The sequence below is a fragment of the Magallana gigas genome, chromosome 3 (genome assembly GCF_963853765.1).
Source record: "Magallana gigas chromosome 3, xbMagGiga1.1, whole genome shotgun sequence".
In the NCBI taxonomy this organism is placed as follows: domain Eukaryota; kingdom Metazoa; phylum Mollusca; class Bivalvia; order Ostreida; family Ostreidae; genus Magallana; species Magallana gigas.
In genome coordinates, this window is record NC_088855.1 from 10,003,451 (window position 1) to 10,018,242 (window position 14,792).

At 35.1% G+C, this 14,792-nt stretch overlaps 1 protein-coding gene across 7 annotated transcripts in view; it reads right to left on the reverse strand.

The window, feature by feature from the left end:
* The window catches only part of LOC105328597 (small conductance calcium-activated potassium channel protein), a 29,798-nt gene that overhangs the window by 5,444 nt on the left and 9,562 nt on the right, over window positions 1-14,792 (reverse strand). For 3 of the 7 annotated variants that reach the window (XM_011429530.4, XM_011429532.4, XM_011429529.4), the window contains exon 2: window positions 11,147-11,314. The gene's annotated coding sequence lies outside the window, so the exon portion shown is untranslated. Of the gene's footprint in view, window positions 1-1,323; window positions 1,739-6,728; window positions 6,868-11,146; window positions 11,315-11,853; window positions 12,022-12,743; window positions 13,460-14,792 lie in introns of those variants that run through there. The other 4 variants (XM_011429531.4, XM_066078445.1, XM_034481871.2 and 1 more) reach the window with 4 other exon arrangements.

A 14,792-nucleotide genomic window follows, 5' to 3' on the forward strand; every position in this document is an offset into this window, starting at 1 on the left:
TGCATTGCTTGGAATCTAGACAGTTAAGATGGGAAATTGGGACATACTGACACACATATTATCAAAATATTCACAAAGATGCGGCTCCATGTGATTGCTCCTTATTTTGATGAACTCTAACGTTAAGTCAAAAGATTTAGCTCCATTATAAACTACAAGGATTTTGGCAATCTAGACAAATAGGTCTGCCACTGGAATGAGACTATTACATGTTATCCTTCGCTTTTTATATTTTATAGATAACCAGGAAAGTATATATCATCGCTGTCAGTGATTTCTCCGACATAGAAAAGGTTTATAGTTGAAATGAAATAATTAATTTGGCATTCTGGCATAAAAAGAAAAGAAAACCCTCAAAAGTGCCATAGTTTCAATCCTGTCAAACTTTAGCATATTTTAAGAGGTAATAGTGGTAGTACAAAATTTACAAGTTCAAATCATATGATAATTTCATTCCCATGTGTAAACACTTCAATATTTGACATATGTTTATGTCTCTATAAATGCTTGTCAAAGTAAAAAAAAAGGACTATAAATCTAAAAGAAACTTGTAAAGAAATATTTAAACTTGTCGCATTTTAATATATTTACTTCTTGTACAAAACTTCTTGTATGAGCATGAACGATCTTGAACTTCAAAATTTTCGCTTTTCATCAACTTCAAAATTTTCACTTTTCATCAACTTTTTAATTTTAGATCAACGCTGAAAACGTTTATGTAGCAATCTGATAGGAAACAGTTTAAACTTTATATTTTAAATTTGTGAACAAATCAAACTAATAAACTCTGTTGGGATCAGCGAACATTGTCTACTTAAATATTTAGGATGGAACTGGACAATTTAAGATATCATTGAAGATTACAGTATATCATAATTATTTAAAATATAGTAATCGTTCCGAATCTTTCAATTAATCACACAAATTGGCCAAAAATTACCCTTTAAAAATTTGCATAAACAAAAACTTGTAGAAACCCCAGTCGTTCTCTGAATCCTGAGCTGCAGATCAGTTACCTGTGCCTTGGCACAGCGCGTTTTGTGGGAGATCAAATTATAGATATTGTTGATTTCTAAGGAATGTACAGAGATGACCTATTACATATTAATCCCAATATATCGCAGAATAAATGCAGTACAGAACCAGACTTCGGATGACCTGCAATTCCTTATACATCCTATTATTAGGCTCCGTTCGTTCTAATCTTATTTTTACATAGATATAAATCACGAACAGCTTTCAATAATTCATTTCCGTCCGATTGCAAATATCCTTTGCGCAACTTTAATCAAAGAATACACGATATGTAAAAAGTTGGCTTACCGTGATTGAGACATAGTATTCCTGTGTTCTAAATATACAAATTTAAAACACCTGAATAACTTCAACGTGGAAAGGTAGAGTTGAAGTTTAATTTCTGACTGAAGTAGAAAAATAACCCTGTTTATTCTACAACCTCCTATCAGGGTCGTGAAGCGTTTGAAGTTTGGCGTATTTCCTTCCCAAAGTCAAAGCGGCGGTTGTGAGATTTTTTGTTTTTAAATATATCTGATTCAGGCGTAGAGGCGCGTTCAGTGACTTAAAATTAGAAAGCGCACAGATTGGCGCTGTTCAGGATAAACAAAGGCCACACCTTATGGAGCAAGTCTGTTGGAGACAATAGCCCGGGAATTAGTGATGGCCAAACAGTCGATATCATCTTTCCACTCTCACACGCGCTCTGTCATCTGTGCTACACCTGGATGTTATTACCGATAATTAAATTCTGATTAAATCACTTTTTTTTTTACCCCAGACCAAGTCTTTTTATATAGGACTCGGATCGAACTTCACTAGGCGTTTACACGTACGTCATGCCATGCGCTATCTACTAAGACATTTCAATGTTCATCGATGATTTGTCCGAGATGTGTGAAAGAAAAGGTAAAATGCAGTCGCACAAATATTACAAAACTCGTCAAATATCTAAAGTCGATTACACGCCGGCCATTGCAGATTGAATCCATGTGTTGTTCAGATTTAGATCGCTGATGACATCACTCAAATCTTATTGACGCTTTGCTACCAGCTTCCTTATATATGTACATGTATATTGTCAATAATGACTGCTCCCCCGTCTTATATCCATAATCTAGTTAAAGAACAAGACCAATGACATCTCCCTCGGCAGTATATTTTAGGATAGCCATATATGCTAAAGAACACCCTTGCTTAGAACATAGCATGATCAAGAATTTTGGTCATCCAAAACTAAAAATTCAATACGTTGATCTTCGGTCTGTAGTAATAATGTTTATAATTATGAAACCAAATTCTTTGGTCCTTAATTGCTGAACCATCTTATGAAAACCTCGTAATCCTGTCTCCCACCTTGAAATTTTTTGGTCATAAAATCAATCACTCATTGGGCGCTAATAGGGTTATGAATAAATAGCTAACAACATGATTATAAATGACGTAGTGTTATGGTTTTTTTTTCGTTTTTTGTTTGTTTGTTTTTTTAACCGATGAAGCTTTTGTGCCTAAGATGATGTAACGAAGCTAAGAAACGACAATAAAAAGTTATAGGCGGTTTATGTAACTAAAAAACTAACTGTAAAAGCATTTGTAATTAATTTGTGACCGCGTAGATTTTACGGTGCTAGGGAATTCGTCTGGAGCTGTATATCCGCCGTGTGCAGTACGGACGGGGTGAGGGGATGTTGGCGTAAAAGGAACAAGTTATAAGGTTGAGGCGCGCTGTGGGCCGTAAGTTAAAAACGAAGGTTATATATGCCGTATTCCCAAGGGTCCACCAATATGCAATTCCAGAGAAGTAAAACCAAGTGATGAAGGATTCCGTATTTATTATCAATCGAATTTAAAAGATGAACAATAACAAACAAATAAGCGACACAGACGGAAGTGGCCGGTAATGCGTCAGGCCTCCGAACTGAAGATTGACAAATACGATTCAGTATATATAAGAATCTAAACAATGAGTAAATGTGACAATTTGATGACATCAAATGAATTGAGTGAAAGATTCACAGGTATTAGGTAATTAGATTAACTCAATGAGTCTTTGATGGCCAAGACATGAAAGGCATATAATTACGCAATGTTGTTTCAAGAGATTAGCAGTTCTTGGGAGAAACATCTGTCTGATTTGTAATAACAACTAAATAAAGAGTCTGCCGAGTGTCAATGGCTAATTCACTTTGTAAACATTAAATTCTAAGAATATATGACAAAATAAATGTTGTATTTGAAAAGTAAAGTCCGAAATAAAGATAATTATAGAACAGTCAATTTTGCACTGTGATAATATCCCCCCGCTCCGGTAAAACACGTCCTCGTGTTTGAAAGGAACTGTCAGCGGTAGAAGTGTCCGTTCCCGTAGTGTCCGTTGTAACCGTTGCTATGGTTGGGATATAACTGGTTTCGCAAGTCACAGATTTCTTTGCGATGTTGAGATATGACTTGTTTTAAATCAAAATTTGTTTGATGTAAATCTTCATAGTGTCATTTTGACCCTTAAATATATTTTTCTATTTTTGCTCATTTCAAAATATATTTTATATTTTTAATTATATTGACCATATAAGATATATTATTTGCAAATTGTGTCTGCGCGGATTTACTTAGGGAAAAAGCCTTTAGCCATTCGACAGTATTTTTCGTAAAAAGTTGTGAAATCAATTAGTGCCATTTTAAGTAATCAAAAGTAAGTTATTTAGATTCATCTATCGAAGGATTCCTGTTTTCTTAATTACGTAATAGTCATTGTAATGCAAAGCCCTCGTGTCAATCCGTTTCTTTGATGTCGAGAATGAGTTAATCTTCTCTCACGGCTTTTTGGGAACAATTAATGGCAAGAATAACTCAACACCGGGACAGGGGACGCTATAGGGTTTTTGTCCGATCACTTTTGCGACGGACATCAACCAATAAACATATAATTTTACATTGTCTCCTGTCCTGTGTTTCAGGTATGTAGATTTTATTTGTTCTTTGTATTTTTAATTTTTATCACATTTATAGAAAACTGGTTATGCTGCTGAACTTTTTAGTAATGATTTAATATCATCAAATTGTGTCATGAGAATTTTGCATTTAGCTGTATTATTTTTAAATTACCAGTAAGGTTTATCTCACTTAGGTAATGTGTAAGAATCAAGTAACAACATTTTTCTATTTAGCTTACTGTACATATTTTTGATTAGAAACTGATTTTTAAGTTTAAGCACTTTTCGGATATTGTATATCCGCCATATACGGGTTTTACATTTAGTTATGTAAACACTACATTTTGTGCAAACGCGCAGTCCATCTTGCTGTTTTTCCTATTTATTCGTTACAAAAAGAAATATGCAGAAAGTATCAATGTAAGTGAACTTGTCCTGTGATATTGAACATCTAATCAGGCTTTAATTGTTTTATGTTGATTGCAAGTTAAGGTATAATTTAGTACTTGTGCACTCATGCTCAATGTTGAGATAATGCGAGTTAAGATAATAGATGTGTTAAGCTTAACCATAGTCAGTGTTTGTATATAGTAGATTAGGTTTTGCAATGATGTTTGTCATCTTTGTTAGCTCCCCCTTTTTGGATAAATCCGGAAGTTAGGGTTTTGTATTGTTGCTCTCTGTAAGCAAGCCCCCCCCCCCTTTTTGTGTGAAACCGGAAGTCACTGTCATCCGAGTTGTAAACAATCACACGTGCATTTTCTATTTTTGGTCTGTTCCTTTCAAGTCCCTCTCTAGCCAAGCAAATATATTATTAGCTAATTTCCCCCATTAGAATGTAATTACACACTTTGAATTTGATCATTTATTTTTATAATAAAGATGTATAGTAGACATATTATTGTACCTGTGTAATGAATTGTGTGCTTATATAATGATGTTTAATTAACACATGAACATGAATCTGTGGCATTGTTATGCACTTTCATTTTGATTTTACAGTGTACCATTGTTTTTATATCTTTTATTATAATTATATTTGACATCACTTTTGCGACGGACATCAACCAATAAACATATAATTTTACATTGTCTCCTGTCCTGTGTTTCAGGTTTAAAGAATTTAGTTATCACCATAACCCCAATCACACGGTGATAAGTTTTTTTTTTCTCCCAAGAACTGCTAATCTCTTGAAACAACATTGCGTAATTATATGCCTTTCATGTCTTGGCCATCAAAGACTCATTGAGTTAATCTAATTACCTAATACCTGTGAATCTTTCACTCAATTCATTTGATGTCATCAAATTGTCACATTTACTCATTGTTTAGATTCTTATATATACTGAATCGTATTTGTCAATCTTCAGTTCGGAGGCCTGACGCATTACCGGCCACTTCCGTCTGTGTCGCTTATTTGTTTGTTATTGTTCATCTTTTAAATTCGATTGATAATAAATACGGAATCCTTCATCACTTGGTTTTACTTCTCTGGAATTGCATATTGGTGGACCCTTGGGAATACGGCATATATAACCTTCGTTTTTAACTTACGGCCCACAGCGCGCCTCAACCTTATAACTTGTTCCTTTTACGCCAACATCCCCTCACCCCGTCCGTACTGCACACGGCGGATATACAGCTCCAGACGAATTCCCTAGCACCGTAAAATCTACGCGGTCACAATTTGCAAATAATATATCTTATATGGTCAATATAATTAAAAATATAAAATATATTTTGAAATGAGCAAAAATAGAAAAATATATTTAAGGGTCAAAATGACACTATGATAAATTTATCAATTAATATTGATATATATTTTGACTTTACACAGGTTTTTCAAAATAAATTGTACATAACTGAAAAGGATAATTTTTTTTTTGCAATTTTCAAAAATAATTCCGGTCACTTGCAGACTAATATAACTTAATTTATAGGAAGAAACATAGTAAAGTAGTTGATCTCTGTAGCAATTTAGATCATATGATGGAAATATAATGGTCACAACATATAATAGATTCATTAATTAGTACTAACAAAAGAAGACAATTGATGAGTGCCAAAGGGTGTTTATTTCCTTGACAGGTTTGAAGCTGAAAACCCATTGGACACACAATCTGCCAACTAATACGATTTTTTCTCCTTAAGCACGAAATCTCTACATTGAAAATGCAAAAGATTGCAACTCTGAGGAACCTATATTCCTCTCGGGCTAATTGTCCCCTTGAAAAACGTCAATAATTTGTAAGAAAACACAATCATAAACTATCCGCGACTCATGCATTAATAGGCAAGGTTATTCCTAATTGATTAAACAGCAGGATTTGTTCAGCCATAAACGACGGACACCAATCAGGCCCAATAATGAAAACTGTACTAAAGTTACTGAAGCGCCGCACATCCCCGCCCAAAACACTAACGAGGGAATCAGTGGCGGCCACAAAACAGTATGGCTGAACTAAAGCTTAGTCTCATCAACTGATTAGAAGACATTTGCAAATCTAATGTGATGTCCTCAAGATTGGGAAGCAGATGAGCTGAAAATTGGTCTCGGGGTAGTTAAATGAAGAGATTTTCTAATGAGGGCGGTGATTTAGGCAGAAATCGCATATGGAAACCAAAGATCCAAAACGAGTTGGTTTATACAATAAAAAATATAAACAGTGTTGTTAAAAATCATGCAAACAGCACAACAAACTTTTATGACTAATACACCATCTGTTTCTCTTTAAAAATCGAAAGTAAAAATTAGAAACACAAAGGAGTAAGCAACTTACAGATTTCCGTATTGTCTGGATTTGCTATAAGCATTCCGACCGCACACATTCAAAAGAACAAACGAGCAAGCATTATAACTACAAGTATCAATGGGAATCAAAAATCGAAGTAAATATGATGAAATGTTATGCATAACTTTACGGCGGGGGTTATAGAGGCACGAATCAAGACCAACCCAAAACCGGTCCCAAAGCAAGTTGGGGGAGTGACTATGAGATAACACAGATATGAAAAAATCAATGTTTTTGCACCTGATAATAAACATATTTTTCATAAAGTCTTCCTCACTGACTCCTTATTTTTTGTATTGATGACCAGCTATGCATAGATTACTTTTGATATATTACGTGACAAAATATACACCCTTTTTAGTGACATTCAATAGGGGTGGGTGGCCGTGTCCATTTTAGACTACTAGTATATTGGTATTTTGAAGAAGAAGGGCACTTTATAAAGATATACTGACAGCGATGTGACCCCGCTACCCACAACACCAAGTAGACAAATCGGAGAACAAGATAACGGTCTCTGAATCACGCGTGACATCTCGATCCCGACTACAATCACTAAACCTTGCAGCCTTAACGCCCCAAAACATGAGACTCGAACATCACAGCTAGCCTTTGTATTCCGTGTTCTCATCACAACTAATCAATCTCAGCAACCCCCTGTCTAGGTAACAGCAAAAATCAAGGCTTTTTCACGTTTGCATGGTAACAAGTTGAGACATTGGTGGAAGAATAATGACTGTTGCTGTACCGTGAGGCAAACTACCCACCACAACCAATTCCCACCAATTCCCATACAGCCCTTCCATATACCAGTACATCAGTTTGAAAATTGTAACGATTCATAACCAGGCCCCAATATGTGTACATAATTTACAAAAAATAAAATCCGGATCCCTTCTTATTTATAATACCTTATGAAAAAAATTGTGGGTCGTTTTCTTTAATTTTGACCTTTTTCATTAAGGAATAATTTTCATTTATCTCTATGAAAGTTATCTGCTTTACTGGATGGTCAATGTACCTTAAAACGAATCTTCAAGAAACATACTGATTGAAGCCGATGTCAATGTTCAAGTGTTATGGATTATAAGTTACCGTATCAAAACAAAGCATCACAAACATTGCTTCTACGAAATCATGGCAATTGCATATCAATAAAAGCTAATAAGACAAAAATCAATGGTCTTGGTAAAAATTTTTTTACAACAAACACATTCTGGCCTTTAGTGCGCATTCTAGACTAATCTAAATTGAATAGACTGATTGATATGTTTCAAACTTTTTCGATGATTCTTTGAATGAATATAAAGCGCGAATCGCAATACATGTACTGTTGAAATGCCAGCGCAGGAAATTGCCCTTACTGGAACAAGTTGCAAAATTGGACGGTTTCAAAGCTTGAATATGTTCAGTCAATTCTATCTATGGATTTCAAATGAAGACTTAAAATCCGGGAGCTGGGAGAACAAAGATAAAATAGATATAACAGCAATATCCATTATTTATTGCATATTTGCAAGAAACTAAGGAATGCTAACTGCAGATATTCCTGAATTCGTCGATTAGAACACATCAACTGACACAATTAATAAATAGGTTTGTATAGATTCGTGAATCTCTTTGAACGATACGTTGTAACTGATTGAGGAAAGGGGTGGCGGCCTTTTCTCATCATCGATTTACATCCTTCCTGATTTTGTGAACTGATCTTGATTGTTTAAAAGCAATTAATACTAGTTTAAACAGGTTTTCTTGGTTTTTACAAATCTGGAAATGACGTCATTTCTGACGATCTTGTTCCAGGATGCGATCACTGAATTGTGGGAGCCGTAAAAATTCAATTTATTTGAAGATTACATTAACAACACCCATAAATCAACATCTGTCTGCTAACTAGCACATATCAAAATTATCATTAACCATTGAATTTCTTCTTTAGTTACACAACTTCCTCTTGACTAATAGAAAAATATCATAAAAGATTCTTTGTACAACAGCCATAACAACAAATGATCTCTGCCACAACAGTTGACCCTTTTCAACATTAAACTTCTAATACGACAGTTGACCTCTGGTACAAGAGTTGACCTCTGTCACAACAGTTGATCGCTGATCATACACCAGTTCACCTCTTCAGACCTTTGCTACAACAGTTCATCTCTGCATCAATAGTTCACCCCTATTCGATATTTTACCGTTGACTTTTGCTAAATGACTGACAACTGCCACAAAAATTGACCTTTGCAACAAAAGTTGACCTTTACCACAAAAATTTACCTTTGCAACGAAAGTTGACCTTTACTACAAAAGTTGACCTTTGCTACAACAGCTAACCTTTGCCTCAATAGTTGACCACAGTACACTTTCTTATCAACGATGCTACAGACTAGTGCTTGGCCATGTTACTCTTAGCGATATGCTTTACAACTACAAAATATTAATTTAAATTTCAAACAAGATTTTTTCGACATCGATTACTGAGACGGGGGTTAAGGATGGGTTTGGGTGGAGGAAGATAAGCCCTACGTCAATTCATGATATGAATTTTACTTTTGATAGCACGAGTATTACCGGTAGCGGTCCAAAACGTTACCGAGGCGGCGACCAAAATTCTCCGCCGACTTCAGCGTTTACACAACTGTTTTGTAGAACAGCTAATATACGAGAGTAAATATTTACGCACGATTATAGGCATATTTCGTTGACGAGTTTATCAGCTTCAAATAACAAGCAATAAAAAGGCGGACGGAACAATTCAATCAGTGTTCAAAATAAAATCAGGATTTCTATAAACTGTGGTTATCTCGGTAAACCAAGTTACCTCTCGAAGAGAAATTCTGTCGGGAATGTCTAAACATTGAATTCTAAGAATAAGAAGCGTTTGCAGTGAGTTTTTACGTTTTCTGTCAGATTAGATATAAAGGCATGATCCATGGGCTCTCACTCCTACAACTCGTAAAGATTCATGCATAAAACAACAGAAAAAAGCAGTCACTTCGCTGCCTATTCTTTGATCTACAGATTTCTCGGCTGCAGGTCGGCTAATTTTGCTTAATACTGGCGGCAAAGTAGCATAAGGTTTGTTTTCAAGATGGTGGCCATGCAATTGCATTGGCCATGCAAAAATAATTTAAGTATGCATAGTGGGTAATAGTTTTAGGAAATGAAATAAAAACAGATAACGGATTTATTTTTAATAGAACATATGTATATAAGATACAGAAATACCAGGAAATATGAAGAGGTTTTATTAACATCAAATTCCAATTCAGACATTTCAAAATAAGTTAGTCATAACCGCTTAAGTTTCGTCTTGTAAATGAAGGGGCAGCGGATGAACTGTTGGTTTGAAGTGGTTTCTAAATTAACGGTTGCCACTATTTGCTCTCTAATGTCCAAACAGATAAACAAATTAGACAGTTTACTCTAAGAGTATTCAATATTATTGTTCTTGAGTAAACAGAATAGTTGAAAATAGGAGCATAATCATTAAAAAGCCTAGCTTCTTCTCTGTTCGGAATAATTCTACAAATCTGAAGATTTCATGGTAATTTTTTAACATAAGATTTACACAGTGTACCATAGAATTCTACAATTTCAGTAAAAAGAGTTAATAGTGAAAATATGGACTGGACAAGGCAATGTGAATACTGGTAATCCATTAGAATAACGTTAATGTATACCAAAATAACGGCCAGAAATAAATAACACGGAGCTCAAACAGACTGTACATCGTATTTAAATTAACGATATCTCAAAAAATCTGCCAAAACAAGTCGAACACTAAATACACCGCATATTACGTAACATCAGAAATCTCTATGGTGAATGGGGTATGGAGGAACGACATCTGCGAATGCTTACAGAAAATAAATTGTGAAATTAGCTGAAATCTAGATGAAAAGTGATCTCAAGTCTATCGTAAAGTTCCGAGATATTCTTGATGAAGCCCTTTGCACTTACTACATGTACATAGACTGTTTACGATCTCTGGTATTATAGCGCACTTTGTATTACAAGAAACAAGTACAAATGCACTGCAGAAGTTCAAATTCATATGAGCCTTCAAAGTATGCATGATAAAAGTCTTATCTAATCTTATTTGAATCGGTGATAAAGGATTAGCTTTTATGATTACGAACTTTTTGCAACAAGTCGCGAAACGTACGATATTCACGGCTAAAATGAGCGGGTTTCACGCCTCAAATTTCGCGATCAACCGGTTTCATAATTATACTTAAACTGAACCTAATAAACCTACCCGTGCACTCGTATGAATATCCCATACTAGTATGGATTTTGTCAATTGAAAATAAAAAACGATGAAAGCAACGCAACAGGAAAAGCCAAATTGGCATCCAACCAACACCCCCTATCCAATTTAAAAAAAGTACATCTATACATACCTGAGTTCATGCATATGTCCTTAGGGGAGGGTTCTGGGAACAACTTCTGGGGGGACGTGTTAAACAGCTCCGGGGCAGGGGGAAGGGACGGCGGGGGAAACATGGTCATCTCCGATGGTCAGTGCGGCCAGCCAGCAGTCGTGGTCCATTATATAGCGGAGCAATAACCTAATGGAAAATGATTTCATTACAAATGATATACCTCGTAAATAATGCAACAAATAAAGCCTAATGAGCCGGTACATGTACAAACGAATTAAACAATATCGATGATTAGCTTCTCTTTCTGCTAGAATGGAATGCGGAGGGTTTTCAGAATTTGTTTACAAACCTCTCGTCAAAATCTGATTTTTTAACGGTAAATCAGTTTATTGCACTTAGAGCTATATCTGAAAAAAAATTCAATGTGAGCTATTATGAAATGGTACTCCCATACATATAAATAAATAAACTAACGTTAAAAAAATTATTAACGCAAGAACTTTTTTAAAATTAGAAACTAATCTACGGGTCATTAAGTAGATCAGTAGTAAATGCTATGTAAAGAATTCACAATAAAAAATAAGCTGTATCTTTGTAAAGAATGGTTCCAATGAGACGATATCCACAGGCATTAATGACTTCAGCTCAAGATTCATGTGGTGTTACAATTACAATGTCGAAATCATCGAGGTCGTTAATCATGTGAAAAACGATCAAAGACTTACAACACGTGTGGGAATATCCAAGGTCAGAGGTCGAGATCGACGTATGCACATGCACTCACTACGTATATATAATTAATTAGTCCAATTAACGATGATTGCAGCGGACACTGTCGCAATGTCTCTTACTAGTTTCTGTAATCCGGGTACTTTGTCAGTAGTCGGTCTATTACTAACTAGTTGTCTCACGCTTTGTGCTTACATCGACTAAACGGCAACTGTTATAATATCAGAATGACCCACCAAATGCATCGGTCCCCGATGATTTAGGGATGTTTAGATTTGCATAATGGGTGAACACCAATACCTAACTGATCCTTTTGGGTGAAGACATATTTATGAATTCATAAAATGTTTCTTGGAGAGCCAATATTTTGCAGTTATTCGCAGACCATGTGTCCCAAACCAATTGCTAATCTTCGTATATTTTCACACGAGACCTGTTCTACTTCATCGGACTTTGCATAAGAGCCTTGGCATTATATAGTTATTTTATATTTTCACTTTTACCATAAACAACCCCCATTTATTCGGTGACTGGATGTACCTTAAAGGTTTGAATTACGTTTAAGGAGGCTTTAACGACGAATTAGCTATCCTGTTTCAAGTTAGGGATTGATTTTCATAGACTTTGACTTTTAAACGCTGTTTTTTTAATCAGGGATACGGCATACTCTACTATTTTGAGAAATCCTCATCAGACCTGCTACGTTGAGTTACGTTGATGATTCCGGAGAGGCCCCCTAGAGCCTTGTTAACAGTGCTTCCTTGAACTCAATTAGAGGTGACTAACTGACAGAGTACATTTTAAAGTACATTATAATTAGTATCAAATCACTAGACAAGCTAATGCTCGATAAGGAATCTTAGAAAAATGTCTGAATGCCATTTACCTTGAATTGGTAAATAACAGGGTAATGTCTGTAGGTCATATAAGAGGAAGATTCCACTATTATTGGCCGCAACAGAGAGTTGTCCTACTGAATAGACAGAGACCTGTATTGAAATCCTGCCATGTCTCGTCAATTTTTTAGATGAGTGATTTAGCCTCTCTAACGAAGTACATCTGTCAATGCGCGTCATTTGCACCTCCAGAGAAGGCTTAGCTCACTGTACTGCACGAACGCTGGAGTAAAAACAGGGGTGGAACACAGCCGCTTACGTAACGTACGCGAGAGGTAGCAAAGAACTATGTCATTAATAAAGGTATTCTGCTATTTGTATCGGCATTTATCAGTTGGTGATAGTTTGTCATAATTATATTTTTGCTGATATCATTCCCATAGAGCAAACGAGGAGGCATGGTGGTTTGCCAAAAGCGCTTACAGGGACAGTTCGCCTTATGCACACTGGAGGGGAATTTCCCATTATTCTGTAGTGTATGCAAAATACAGCATATATGATCAATTTTACATGTATGATGATAGAGTACATCTTGAAAACAATCCACTATCTCATTTCACGGATGTCCCTGAGAGAATTTCTTGTTTCTGTTGCGTTTAAAATCAATGTCAGAATAACTTTTAAAATGTTGCACACACCAATACGCAATGATGTGAATTTGTATCAATCGTCTGATTTTGGAGAGATATCCCTTGATAATGCAAACGACACTCCCTACAAACGGCACGAGTGGGAATAAAACGAGGCAGTCAATTTATGAGCACTTTCCTCCCGCCTTATATATGTTCTGATTACATTTATCTTGTCTGTACGAAGCAAACTTTTATTTGGTCTGTGGGTTCGTGACCCAAACTGGACGATTATTTCTTATCAAGATTTCACTGAAAAACGATATCTTCGCTTCGACCTATACATATCTGATGTCACGCAATAGCCAATAATTAAAATTACACAAACACTTTTTGCAGAATGAGCCGGAAGAAGGCATGGCTAATGTAAGTAAGTATTTAGAGTACGAAAGAGAACAACAGGGTAAAAAATGATTCACAGAGGAAGGTCTTGCAAGCAGATGGCCAGCAATTAATAGTGCACTCTGTAGGACGATTGGAACAAAGGTCGAAAAACAATGGCGGTTATCATGTCCAGAATCGGGCGTGGATCGGTGCAGTTTCTGTTGACTGTGATGCATAAAATTATGTACATTTTTGTTTGGTATTTGTCTCATGGGTTTGTTTTTAAATTTATGAGATATAGGTACATTTTTGAATCTATGTTATATACATGTCGGTACATTTCAGTTTGCATGTATAATATGTGAAAATTTTGCTGCGTATTATTCAAGTTCATTCTTATTCTATGTCATATGGATACATTTTAGTTTGTATTAAATGTCATTTGGGTACACTTTTTGAATCTGTTATATGGGTACATTTTAACTCTTTGTCATATGGTACATTTTTTGTATGTCACATGGTAAAAATTTTTATTGAGTGATATTTGGGTATGATTTTGACAGAATGTCTCTGTCTGCGTGCAGTTTTTGTTTATAAGCTTTTTTTATGTTATAAAGGTCTTTTTTGTTGCATGTCAGTTGGGTTCATTTATATGTTTGTAAGCCTTATGTGTATATTTTTATAAACATTTTACAATAATAAGTATTATATATATTTGTCTGTTTTTTATACGGTTACATTTTCGCTTGTGCGGTTTTTTTTTAATTTCATATGGATATGATTGTTTCCCCGAAATATATTGCAACTAATTTTGTATGCCATATTTGACTACTTTACAAAATTTACAATATGGCAATTATATATGAGTACATTTTTGTGTTCGTATTTAAATAATTAAATGTTTACGAGTCTTGAATTATCAATGATTAATATTTGATACTACAATTTCGAAACAAAAAACTGTTCAGGGTTCACATTCACCGATGCATGAGTAAAAAATAATTATATAACTAAAATTAAAAAAAGTCATTTTTGGGGGGCTGGTTAATATACATATGTATATTATTGAATGAATTTAACAGCATC